Consider the following 13645-nt stretch of genomic DNA (forward strand, 5'->3'; position numbering starts at 1 on the left):
AAATCCCTCTCTTCACATCTCCCCAGAGACGTGACACAACCTAACTGGATCCAGACACAAAAAGAAAACTTTTCCCAGAAGGAAAAGTTTTGTGATTCCCTCTCTTCACATCTCCTAAGAGATGTGATATAGTCCAGATACATTACTCCAAGCAAAAACGAAAACATAATCCAAAAAGGAAAAATAGCCTAAACTAGGTAAGGAAAAATAGCCTAAACTAGGTAAGTCTATACGGAAATGGCCCACAAAGACCATAATTGCCCCCTCTTCCCATCCCAGATGGGACACGACATACAATGGAGAAGCTTAATCAATAAAAGCAACTGGATCCCCCTCTTCCTACTCGGGTTCCCCATCCCTAAAAGGGGAAACATCTGGGAAGGGCTTGTTGGGAATACATGGAATGCAGTAGCAGCCGCACAACACTAAAATGGCTGCAAACACGGAAAGATGGGTCTCATGCTCCATACCGTTATCTCGCACCTGGCTCCTGTTATCTAACAAAAGACCGCTTGTTCTCGCAACCCCACACTCTGAATGTGCCCTCCCTTCTGTATTTTTCCAGTATGAGAAAGTGCCCTGGCCCTGATACTTTTAACAATGTTTCAAATCAGCTAGGTTGCATAACACATACATACATCCACACAAGGCAACAGCAGATAATATTCAATCATATATATGGTAATGGCTATAATGTAAAATAACCCCAAGGGTGTGAACAAAAATTCAGCAATGAATCATATAACAGTTGCAAAGTTTAAAATACCTTCATGTCCTCCATTCGATCCCACTATGTACTAGATTGGCTACCAGCCACCTAGGAACTTACAACCCTCATGTCAAAAGAGAACAACAGCTCATTCAAAAACAGAACAAAAGAAAAAGGTGTGAAATTTAAGTCCCCCTTTTGACACCCGCTAGGGTGTCACTTATCAAAAACAGGATAAAACTTTATTGTTTATTGACATGTAAGATGTAGGATAAAACTTTGGTCATGGAAAACAGAGTAAAGAATTATTAGAAACCATCTGGTCCTCTCAGCTACTCCTATCCTGTACCAGGTGGGCTCCTTTCCACCCAGGGACTCTAAACCTTCACAACAGGGAGAACAAACATACTGGAAAGAAAACCTATCATAAAAATGTATAACAAGGAACTGTGGTGGTGTAAAATGTATTCTACTACCTCACCCACAGCATACCATGTGTCATCCTCAGTCAGTCCCATCCTCCCCTGAAAGCATGCTTCAGTATCGGCATCTCCAACTGGAGCATCAAGCAAAGGCATCATGCCTGAAGCCTTCATCACATCTGTAACAGATTTCTTAAAACACGGTATGATGCAAGCAGCACATCACATCAATAACAAATAATACAAGAATTAGGGTCAGAAATCCAGTAACCATCATACCAGTGTACCTGGTACAAACCAGGCCAAGAGAACAGACTCCTCCCCCCCCCCCCCCCCCCCCCCCGTGGACCTCATCTTAGCAGATAGTGCATCAAGCCCGCCTTAGATATACTACCATCTGGACTGGTATTACTAGGAATATACGTGCATTGTTTACCGAACATCTTGCAGACGTCCCCCTGACTGGCAAGAAGCACATCCAAGGCAAGTCTATTCTGTCTGGAAACCCCAGATGTGGCCTCAAGCTGTTCAGACATACCAGTGAGTGCATCACGGGAGTAATTCACAAAACGCTGTTGATTATAGTAGATATAATTAATCCATGCAGTCTGTCTAGCATCCACTATGGCTGGACCCATAGTAGGTAGTAAGTGCCAGAGTCCATCATTCCTACCCAAGGCCTGAAACTCATGAGGAACCCCCACTGGCACTCCCAACAGGTTAGTGTGTATGTCAACTACATCCTCTGTCCATGGAGCACTACATCTATGTCTCCCATGGGATGGAATGTTTTCAGGTCCCCTGGATACAGAACCCAACAGCTGTTCAGCAGCAACATCAACAATGGTCAGTGGAATTATCAAACTGGTCAGACCACACGTACCTTGCCATTCTCCTCTAAGAATGGTTCTCAGCACTCTTTTGGCTCCACACATCCACCACACATCAGCCAGACCACTAGTTTGGTTTAGGCCTGTAACTGGCCAAGTGGAATTAATGGTTATGTTACTACTGCAATCAGCTTCAGGCAATCTCCCATAATCAATGCCATTACCTGTACCCGTGATGCACTTGTAATTGCCCCCATATGCCTCAACACCCCAAGAGGCCCGATGAGGAGGTACTGCAGGAAACACAAGGCTCAAAGAGGAACAGAGGGTTGAATTGGGCTTAACCTGGTAAAAACTTCTCAGAATACACAACCACCCCTCTCCTTCTCCTACAGCAAATGGGTGTGTAGCCAGAACAGGTCTAGCATGACTACAAATAATGCAGTCCTTTCTTCTCAGGGTTTTAGCTGTGTACCTCATATAAGACAGCCACAAATTGTCCCTACCATCAAAACCAGTCTCAGTGCCTAATTGATCCATAGCCGAATAGTCTCTAACATTAATTACCTGAATGGTATTTTTAACACAGTGGTGGTAGAGGAGTGTGGTTCGTCTGTGACCTCTGGTTTTGGCAGCACCTTAATAGAAAACACACCCATCATGTCTGTCCTCGTCCTTTGTAGTCCGAGGGTGTGAGTGCCTGCATCAGAGAGCTTAATAGTTTTGATGGTTAGTAGGATTTCATCACCTTTACAAAGTTCAACATTGCTCCCAGGTTTCCCCATATCATGGAAAACCTATCCACCTTTGTGGGATCCCCCATGCTATAAGGATACCCTCTTCTCCAATCCTAGAACTGTCCGAAGTCGGTTATCATGTAATCTCTACTCTAACTTCCTGTCTACCCAGATCTAGGGATCTCTTATGCTTATTTTGGAACAAAATACACATCACTTAGCCAGAGCCAGACACATCTTCACTTCTATGAACAAAAACAGGGGTGACAGGACAGGGAGGGTTACTTCATTCGAGAGATGGCCCCCGGAATTCTGTTAATTCCAGTTCTTCTCCCGAACACTGTTTATTGTCCGACAGTGAAAAAGTGTCTTACCCTCCCGCCGTGCGATATGAATCTGGGTAGCTCTTTCAGCTAGCTGTCACCAGGGGTATTCTATGGTCCCCAAGCCTCTGGGACTGGATTGAGTGACTTCACCTGTAGTTCACCTGTAATGCATAAAATCCTGGACATACAGGCTTGGTTAACAAACAATTTCTCATATGTTTTATCTGATTATATCTTTAACTTCTATGCCCAATTGTTAGCTTACATTTTTTAAATGATTGGTTTCTTATCCAATAGGCCCCATCCTATCCTAGACCACAATTTACCCATCCCCCTTTTGATACCTGGCTCTGCCCAGGTATCAACCTTACCTACTCTAAATAATGACTTAGGTAAGATTAGTATATTATCCTTATGTCTGACATCATCATGAAGGAGCGCCCCTTTCATTTTCCACCTGTCCAACTCTCCCCCCTGTCTCCACTCAGCAACTGCTATCTTTGCCTGTCCTGGCCCCCTTCCAAAACTCTCCTCTCTTCTCTCCAACTTTCAAGGTCTCTGCAGAGCGGGGGAGGGCCCCTCCGTCTGCCTTTTCCCCTATCTGTAAAATACCATGTCTCTGGGAACGTGGGAATCCCCTTAACCCAAACGTTTACTACAAAAACAAAACCTAATAATTATGATAATCCCCTCAAACTCAAATAATTTGTCTCGATGTTTCATGTTTTATTCGTGTTTCTCCAAATTGTCTCCCCAAAAATACTTCTTAAATACCCAGGCATTAGACTCACACACAACTGTGATAAACGTACACTGTCCCTTTAACATAAAAACCTCAGCCTGCAATCCCCTCTGCGGGCCTTTCATTGTTCCCCATAATGAAAACAGATTCTAATGTTAGTATACCTTAACCTCCTGTTTAATTTCAGTGGTGTTGTCTGAACAATCAAACCAAAATCAATAACCGGGAAGTACTTGTGTAAATTAATTAAAAGAACAAAATAAATCTACCTTATTTCTCAGCACTTGGTTAGAACACCACTCCCGTCTTACATCGACCACACCCGTCGCCCCGTACCTAGTGTATATCTTATCTATTACTCAGTGGCTCAATTAATGTTTAACGTAAGTATGTTCAGATGTTGATTATGTAATTCCACAATATTAGTATAGTTCAAACCTCATAATATAACTCTACACACAGAATTTTACGTTAATAGAGTTTAACACCTTTTCCAACAGTCATGCACACCCCCTCACTATTCTATGATATTACTCTCATCAGCAAGCCTGCGACTTTTTCAACATTCTCACCGGTACCAGCTCCAACTGAAATACCTAATGTACCACACTCGCTTGGTCCCCGACCTCATTCATACCGATATTAGTCCCCGACTGAATATCAAGCGTATTTCATGCACACGATTTGAGTCTCACAAATCTTCATTTACGCCAGTAAACTTCAATTTACATTACACACACAAATCTTCATTCTCCCCAGCAAGCAGACCAGTAGGAGATGCAATGGCCCCACCTTCTGTCCATTCTCTGTACAGCTTCTCACCCCGTCTCCTCCACTCCTTGCCCTCTCTGCCTTCATTTAATTCTAGAGTGGACTTCAGCGTTCTCAACACCTTTTCCATTTCCAACGACATTTGATGTATACTACAATACTGTCAACAACCTATGCCTTTACTAAAACCCAAGTAGTACCCCTTCCCTACGGCCAAATCGGCCCCCAATTATGTCTAAAGTAAGAACTCAATTATGCACTGTGGGTCCCCTAGGGTATTAAGAAGTCTAGTGTCCCCCGGAGTATCCCCTTTACTTCACTACCCAATGTACTTCACACACACCTATGCTTTGTTAGGACCTTAGAGAGACCCTTTCCCGAAGGCTAAATCGGTCTCAAGTCCGAGTAATTAATTTAAATATCCGTCATTCACACTTGGCCCTGCCTAATACATCACGTTCGCATCATATGGCTTTCTATTCGCACTTTGGTGATCACTCGTTACCCACCACTCATACATGTAGTCCCAGACTATCCATTCAAGCTTTGGTGGCCACCCGTTACCCATCATTCATACATGTAGTAAGTGTTCTCTGTTATCACCTACCAGCCATGGCATACTAGTACATCCCATACTCAATTCACCATTAAGTAAGGTTGATCAATAATAAAATTGCAGTTGCCAATGGAGATATTACTTTCTCAACTATTTTCCAATCTCACACATCATAATAGTTTAAATTTAGTAACTTACATCAAACAGGTGTCTCACAAAACTAAATTTGGATAACTCCAATGTGCAGAACTTTAGTTTTTCACAACAGGTGTCTGCTTACCCTTTTTAGTTGACCGGTCAGGATTTGTGAGACACACCGTCCGACGACAGTACTGGCCAATCGGCTGGCACACCAATGTCCAGCGATGTACTTTTACCGGATCACGTCGGGGTCACCATTTGTCATGTATTGTATGTTTTAGTAAATATATATGTATATTTTGACCAATTGAAATATATATTCAGACTATCTGAGTATACTTAGCCCGTCACTGGTAAATACACGTGATGAATTCCTGGAGCCACGTACTCTGCCTTATCTCAGAGCTGCTCCCTCGTATATTCAGTTTGAGAAAAAACGCATGGGATTGTATAGCATTATGGAGCGCGCAACCAAGGGATCTATTCGACTATTTAGTCTCAATATTGAATACCCCTATCAGTGGACCTCTATCAGACTGGCCTCGCCCGGGTCGCGGGACAAAATTACAATTTATCCCCTCGGCGCCAGGTTTAATGAATAGTAGTTAACTATCCACTTACTGATCTCTATCTCACTGACCCCTATCGGAACTATCCAGGCCTCAAGTGATCTCTCATCAATTGAAAGCTATCAGACTGGCCTGACCGGGTCGCGGGACAAAATTACAATTTATCCCCTCGGCGCCAGATTTAATGAATAGCAATTAACTATCCCCTTACTGATATCTCATCAATGATTTATATCACCCGGCCGTCGCCGGTTTGTTACCACATATGTTTACTTCACTGTTCTTCAACTCGTCAGCAAATTATACATTTACACAAGAATTCATACTTACTCGGTAATACTGATCAAAATTTGGACAGACTATACGACAATATGCAAAGTTTGATTTAACAGGTTTTGCTTACCTTATTTATGGTGCACCTTGTGATCAGTTTCCCGAGTTGAGCAGAATTGTTGTCCTCCCCCGAAAGTCTTCACCTGTCCTCCGTGAATCGTCCTTTCACCCACTCGCCCTCTCACACCCAAATCAACTCACTTCGACTGGATCGTTATTAAACCATCCTCTGCTACCAAGAATCTGTTGATAATGGGATATGTAGACGGGTGAGCCGGTCAAGGATCGATTCAGACAAAGTGGTAAATTGTATGACAAGCGACAGTTTATTCAGAGTAAAGATATCTGGTACACCGTAATTACGGGCCCCTCTGTTAGCTCATCAGAAACCAGCAGAAAGAAGCCCCGCTAACAGTTAGCACAAGCTTTAAATACAGAACAGAAAGTAGGTTGATTCTAGAAGATCGGTTCTTCGGATTGGTTCGGGCTGGGGTGTAGTCTTCTGGCATTGGCTCAGTTGGACCATCCATCATCATAGAATCCCGCCATGCCTGTTCTTGGTCACACCATGTTCAGCTAGAGAAGGAGATTTGGTGTGTGCGTTTGGTGTGTGCGCTGTCCTCAGTCACACAATGTTCGGCTAGAAAGGAGATTATGTGTGTGCGCTGGTTTGTCTCCAAGTCTAGGCTATCTGCCAATGTGTGGGTGTCTTATCTGTGTGTCCTCGGCAGTTAGTGTGTGTAATGTGTGTGCGTCCCTGTCCTCGGCAGTTAGTGTCCGAACTGACGGCTAGCACCTGTGGCTAGGATGTATCCTGTTTTGACAGTGTTGTGGATGATTTAAGTGAGTGTGTGTGTGAGAGATATCCTGTATGAGTCCTAACATGTTTTACTGTGAAAATACGTTGCTATGTGTTGTCTCAGTTATAGCAATGCAATAGCAGTAAGCTGGTCATTTGCATAGGAAATAGAACTTCCTTACACAACACAAGGAGCAACTTGAAATTACAAATAACATTTTCTCTTAACCAAGTGTTTTCCATAAGCGCTATTTCCATTTCATAAATTAACAAGCCTTCATTTCATTTAAAAGATTCAATTCACCAGTCAGGAAAGTCTGCACAGCCTTTTCTAGATAGAATGAACCAAATACATCTTCTAGTGATCTATTGATTGGACAGGTGCCTGTCAGTCACAAAGCGAGCAATGACAGGGAAAAACTGCTGGTTCGTCAGTCTGCCCCGCCTCTCGGCACCTGTGTTAATTTTGTGCGTTGTGGTTGGCTGCAGTCAAATTTCTTTTCACGGATGAGGGAGAGTATGATGCTTCTTCATTGTTTCCTGTGAGTTAATGTACATATCACGTGTAACGTAAGTGGTAAAGTGGAGTTGAAATCGACATAATTATGGTTTTGTAGCACATTCATTTATTTTCTTTTGCGTGTTTCATAGGCCTATAGCCAGCCATGGAATCGGGGCGCATAGGCTATTTACTGTTGGATGACTGACGACGAACAGCTTGCATTTTTTAATTAAAGGTGTTGAACTGACGGAACAAAGTCAATCTATATACCTTTGTTATTCATAAATCATATAACATAATTATGTCCATGGTATCGCATCGGGACAAATAAAACAAAACCTTGTTTCCTAAAATGCTAAAATGAGCAGAGCTGGGCGATAAACTGCCTGAATTGATGCAAGAACAGTAAATAGAACGATAAGTGTATAACAATGTGCAATGTTTTTTCAAATGATCCTTTAAACTACTACTGCTGGTTTGATGGTTGTAGCCATCAATTGTCCCATTAACAATCACCTATATTAGCATATGCATTTCATTTCAAACTACACATTTCTAGTATAGGCTACTTATCGTAATGAACAATATCAGCAAAATGCCTAAAATAAATGATTGGTGTTGATATTTTTCCGTTTATCGTCCCAGCTCAAGTGTAGGCTAGTGACGAGCTGTTCACGAACTAACAGCTCTTTTTGAACTGATATTTTAGGTGAACTGGTCACTAAACCTTGAGTCCTGGTTCAAGTGCTCAAGTCCTGGTCCAAGTGCTCAAGTCCTGGTCCAAGTGCTCAAGTTTGAGTAACTGGGTCCTTATTAACTCCAATTATTTACCAGGTGTGATATAGTGTAGTGGCAAGAAGGATTTAGTCAATAAATTGTTTTCTATCCATTTTCCTTTCTTTCTGTGCCTCCAAATGTTTTCATATGTTTTGTAATGTTAACAGTTTTTGAACATTGCAAATAGAAATTCCATTAATAGAGCCAACGTTATTCCTTATTAAATATGTCAGAGGCATGTTTGTTCTACATAGTATACATTTATATCTGAACTAGAGGTCGACCGATTAATCGGAATGGCTGATTTTCATAACAATCTGTAATCGGCATTTTTGAACACAGATTATGGCCGATTACATTGCACTCCACGAGGAGACTGCGTGGCAGGCTGACTACCTGTTATGCGAGTGCAGCAAGGAGCCAAGGTAAGGTGCTAGCTAGCATTAAACTTATCTTAACATAATCACTAGTTAACTACACATGGTTGATGATATTACTAGTTTATCTAGCTTGTCCTGCGTTGCATATAATCGATGCAGTGCCTGTTAATTTATCATTGAATCACAACCTTCTTCGCCAAACGGGTGATTTAACAAGTGCATTCGCAAAAAAAGCACTGTACCTAACCACAAACATCAATGCCTTTCTTAAAATCAATACACAAGTATAGATTTTTAAACCTGCATATTTAGTTAATATTAGAGGTCGGCCGATTATGATTTTTCAACGCCGATACCGATTATTGGAGGACCAAAAAAGCTGATGCCGATTAACCGGACAATTACAACAATACTAAATGAACACTTATTTTAACTTAATATAATACATAAATAAAATCAATTTAGCCTCAAATAAACAATGAAACATGTTCAATTTGGTTTAAATAATGCAAAAACAAAGTGTTGGAGAAGAAAGTAAAAGTGCAATATGTGCCATGTAAGAAAGCTAACGTTTAAGTTCCTTGCTCAGAACATGAGAACATGTGAAAGCTGGTGGTTCCTTTTAACATGAGTCTTCAATATTCCCAGGTAAGAAGTTTTCGGTTGTAGTTATTATAGGAATTATAGGGCTATTTCCCTCTATACGATTTGTATTTCATATATTGCTGTTACATTGTACAACCTTCAATGTTATGTCATAATTATGTACGGCCTTTGTTATGAATAAATGGCCTTCACACAGTTCGCAATGAGCCAGGCGGCCCAAACTGCTGCATATACCCTGACTGCTTGCACGGAACGCAAGAGAAGTGACAATTTCCCTAGTTATAAGAAATTCATGTTAGCAGGCAATATTAACTAAATATGCAGGTTTAAAAATATATACTTGTGTATTGATTTTAAAGAAAGGCATTGATGTTTATGGTTAGGTACATTGGTGCAACGACAGTGCTTTTGTCGCAAATGCACTTGTTAAATCATCACCCGTTTGTCGAAGTAGGCTGTGATTCAATGAGAAATTAACAGGCACCGCATCGATTATATGCAACGCAGGACACGCTAGATAAACTAGTAATATCATCAACCATGTGTAGTTAACTAGTGATTATGTTAAGATTGATTGTTTTTTATAAGATAAGTTTAATGCTAGCTAGCAACTTACCTTGGCTTCTTGCTGCCCTCGCGTAACAGGTAGTCAGTCTGCCACGCAGGCTCCTCGTGGAGTGTAATGTAAGGCAGGTGGTTTAGAGCGTTGGACTAGTAACCGGAAGGTTGCAAAAATGAATCCCCGAGCCGACAAGGTAAAAGTCCCCCTGAACAAGGCAGTTAACCCACGGTTCCTAGGTGGGTTAAAAAATAATAATAATAATAAGAAAAATCGGCAAATCAGTGTCCAAAAATATTGATTACCGATTGTTATGAAAACTTGAAATCGGCCCTAATTAATCGGCCATTCCGATTAATCGATCGACCTCTAGTTAATATTGCCTGCTAACATGAATTTCTTTTAACCTGGGAAATTGTGTCACTTGTCTTGCGTTCTGTGCAAGCAGAGTCAGGGTATATGCAGCAGTTTGGGCTGCCTGGCTCGTTGCGAACTGTGTGAAGACCATTTCTTCCTTAACAAAGACCGTAATTAATTTGCAAGAATTTAACATAATTATGACATAACATTGAAGGTTGTGCAATGTAACAGCAATATTTAGACTTAGGGATGCCACCCGTTAGATAAAATACGGAACGGTTCTGTATTTCACTGAAAGAATAAACGTTTTGTTTTTAAGGCTCGTATTTCTGTGTGTTATTATATTATAATTAAGTCTATGATTTGATAGGGTGGTCTGACTGAGCGGTGGTTGGCAGCAGCAGGCTCGTAAGCATTCATTCAAACCGTACTTTCCTGCATTTGCCAGCAGCTCTTCGCTGTGCTTCAAGCATTGCGCTGTTTATGACTTCAAGCCTATCAACTCCTGAGATAAGGCTGGCAATACTAAAGTACCTATTAGAACATCCAATAGTCAAAGGTATATGAAATACAAATGGTATAGAGAGAAATAGTCCTATAATAACTACAACCTAAAACTTCTTACCTGGGAACATTGAAGAACCACCAGCATTGAACATTGAGGAACCACCAGCTTTCATATGTTCTGAGCAAGGAAATTAAACGTTAGCTTTCTTACATGGCACATATTGCACTTACTTTCTTCTCCAACACTTTGTTTTTGCATTATTTAAACCAAATTGAACATGTTTCATTATTTATTTGAGACTAAATTGATTTTATTGATATATTATATTAAGTTAAAATAAGTGTTCATTCAGTATTGTTGTAATTGCATCATTACAAATATATATATATATTTTTAAACGGCCGATTAATCGGTATCAGCTTTTTTTTGGTCCTCCAATAATCGGCATCGGTGTTGAAAAATCATAACTGGTCGACCTCTAATCAGAACGTTCCAAAACATTGTGTCCTGCTGAACGCACCCCAGGTTGTTAGCTATAACTAGCTAATGAGGTAATATGACTGAACAAGTTGTAGACTAAACAAATGGTTAACGGCCCGATCCGCAAGTTGCCTAGTTTCAGAACAGCCAAGCGACCCGCCAATGCACGATAGAAAAAAAGTAATATCTTTTGAACGTTAATGGCTAGAATCTAGACTGCTTCTCTTAGGAAAAGAGGGAGACTTGGGCTAATACATTGGCTACAGAACCTGGCTATGAACTGCAGTGGGGCAAGTGCAAGGGTTGAGCAGGACTACAAATTCAAAAACATTTCTATACTCAAGGGAGAGAAAGATATATCTAGACTGATGTTTTACTATTAAACTTAAAGCTGTTACATCTGACCAAATTCACATGCAAGTTATATCTGCCATTCTCATTGAAATAATGTGCAAAAAGCAGTAGACCTGTTATTTCGATACCTCCCGTGCTTAAAGATGCAGAAACACGGAACCCATACCGACGTGCATACATTTATTTTGTCCCCCTACACCAAACGGGATCACGACACGCAGGTTAAAATATCAAAACAAACTCTGAACCAATGACATTAATTTGGGGACAGGTCGAAAAGCATTAAACATTTATGGCAATTTAGCTAGTTAGCTTGCACTTGCTAGCTAATTTGTCCTATTTAGCTAGCTTGCTGTTGCTAGCTAATATATCCTGGGATATAAACATTAGGTTGTTATTTTACCTGAAATGCACAAGGTCCTTTACTCTGACAATTAATCCACAGAAAAACAGTCAACCTAATCATTTCTAGTCATCTCTCTTCCTTCCAGGCTTTTTCTTCATTTAACTTATATGGTGATTGGCATCTAAACTGTCATAGTATTACCACGACAACCGGCAACAGTTCGTCTATCAATCACCCACGTGGGTATAACCAATGAGGAGATGGCACGTGGGTATCTGCTTCTATAAACCAATTAAGAGATGGGAGAGGCAGGACTTGCAACGCGATCTGTGTCCGAAATAGGAATTACTTCTATTTTAGCACTTGGCAACGCAGACGCCCGTTGACGCGCGCGAGCAGTGTGGGTGCAATAATTGAATAACATTGATTTCTACATTTATTTTGCGATGCGAGCGGTGTGGTCAGCCTATAAGAGTTTAACGTGGGCATGTCTCATTGCCACCAGTTGCGAAGCAGGCATTGTAACATAGAACAATGGGCTGGGAATAGAACGTTCAGAAGGCGAGTTGGTGAGACGGTGCTACAGAGGTAAAGACAGTTTTAAATTGGATATTTGCGCTTTCAAACATCAATAGCTTTCAAACCACAATAGCTTTCAAACCACTTGAGCCACGGACTCCAAATAAGTGTCATGACGTTGGAAAAATTGCGCACAACATTGCACAGGTCTTATTTTCACGATTTGGACATTAATTCGCTTTCCAAAGCTAATAAACATGTAGAAATGTGAGCAGGATTTTGTATTCCAAGTTGAATTAGTTAGGGAGCGTAAACAAAGTACAAACTTTTTTACATTCACATTTCAATTGCTCCTTGATCATATGACCTTACTGACTTCAAACAAGGTTCATAATGTCCACTGACTACCCTTCTATATTGCACACCCTTTATAGTTTGTCAATTTTCATCTCACATGATTTTACATGAATCTTTCAAAATTTAGAATTTCAATAACTCCTTGGTCATGTGACCTAATGACTTCAAACAAGGTTCAGAATGTCCACGGACTATACCTTCATATCGCACACTCTGATGTTTGTCTACTTTCATCTCATGCTATTAGACTTAAGTCTAAGCTGCAGGCCTTCATTTTACATGGGTGTTAAAAACATTTTTTAAGTCAACAAATGTTCCATCCTTGCAATAACCATCTTTCACATGGACACTGAAAAGATCCGCAAATGGCTGTATGTGGTATGGATCAAGGACAGCAGAGGTGTTCAAACAGAGGTGCTTAAAGAATGGCGCACAGGTAAGCCTCATGAAAAACAATGTTTCATATGCTCTTTTTAATCACAGTAATAGGCAGTGATTTGTCAGTCAGTGAGCTTGATAACATGAAAGAATCCTTTTCATAGCATCACTTTCATATACTGTACATTAATTAAGACAAATCCTTCTATGTTGAGTTTTAGAATGCAGTTTACATAACCTGATAATGACTTGATATTTGAGTGCATTCACAACAAGCCACCTGCAGACAACTTACAAAATGCAATATTGCATTTGAGGGTTCATTTTCCCTTATGAAAAAAGTTATTTGATGCATGGCCTACTATTTCTAACTGGGAAAATAAATTACATACGTCTTTTGTGAGTAAAATCCTTTTTCCCCCAAAAATGTAGGTACATTTTTTATGAAGAGGTAAGAGGGTTGTGATATGGGTCATTTAATAGTAAAATCATTTAAGGGATCAATACATTTCTATATTGCTTCCCCAGTATCTGCATGAACCATCAGGCCAAGTGTTTTTGGTTGACCCTGCTGGACAGAAAGA

The sequence above is a fragment of the Oncorhynchus nerka genome, linkage group LG23, assembly GCF_034236695.1.
Source record: "Oncorhynchus nerka isolate Pitt River linkage group LG23, Oner_Uvic_2.0, whole genome shotgun sequence".
Lineage (NCBI taxonomy): Eukaryota > Metazoa > Chordata > Actinopteri > Salmoniformes > Salmonidae > Oncorhynchus > Oncorhynchus nerka.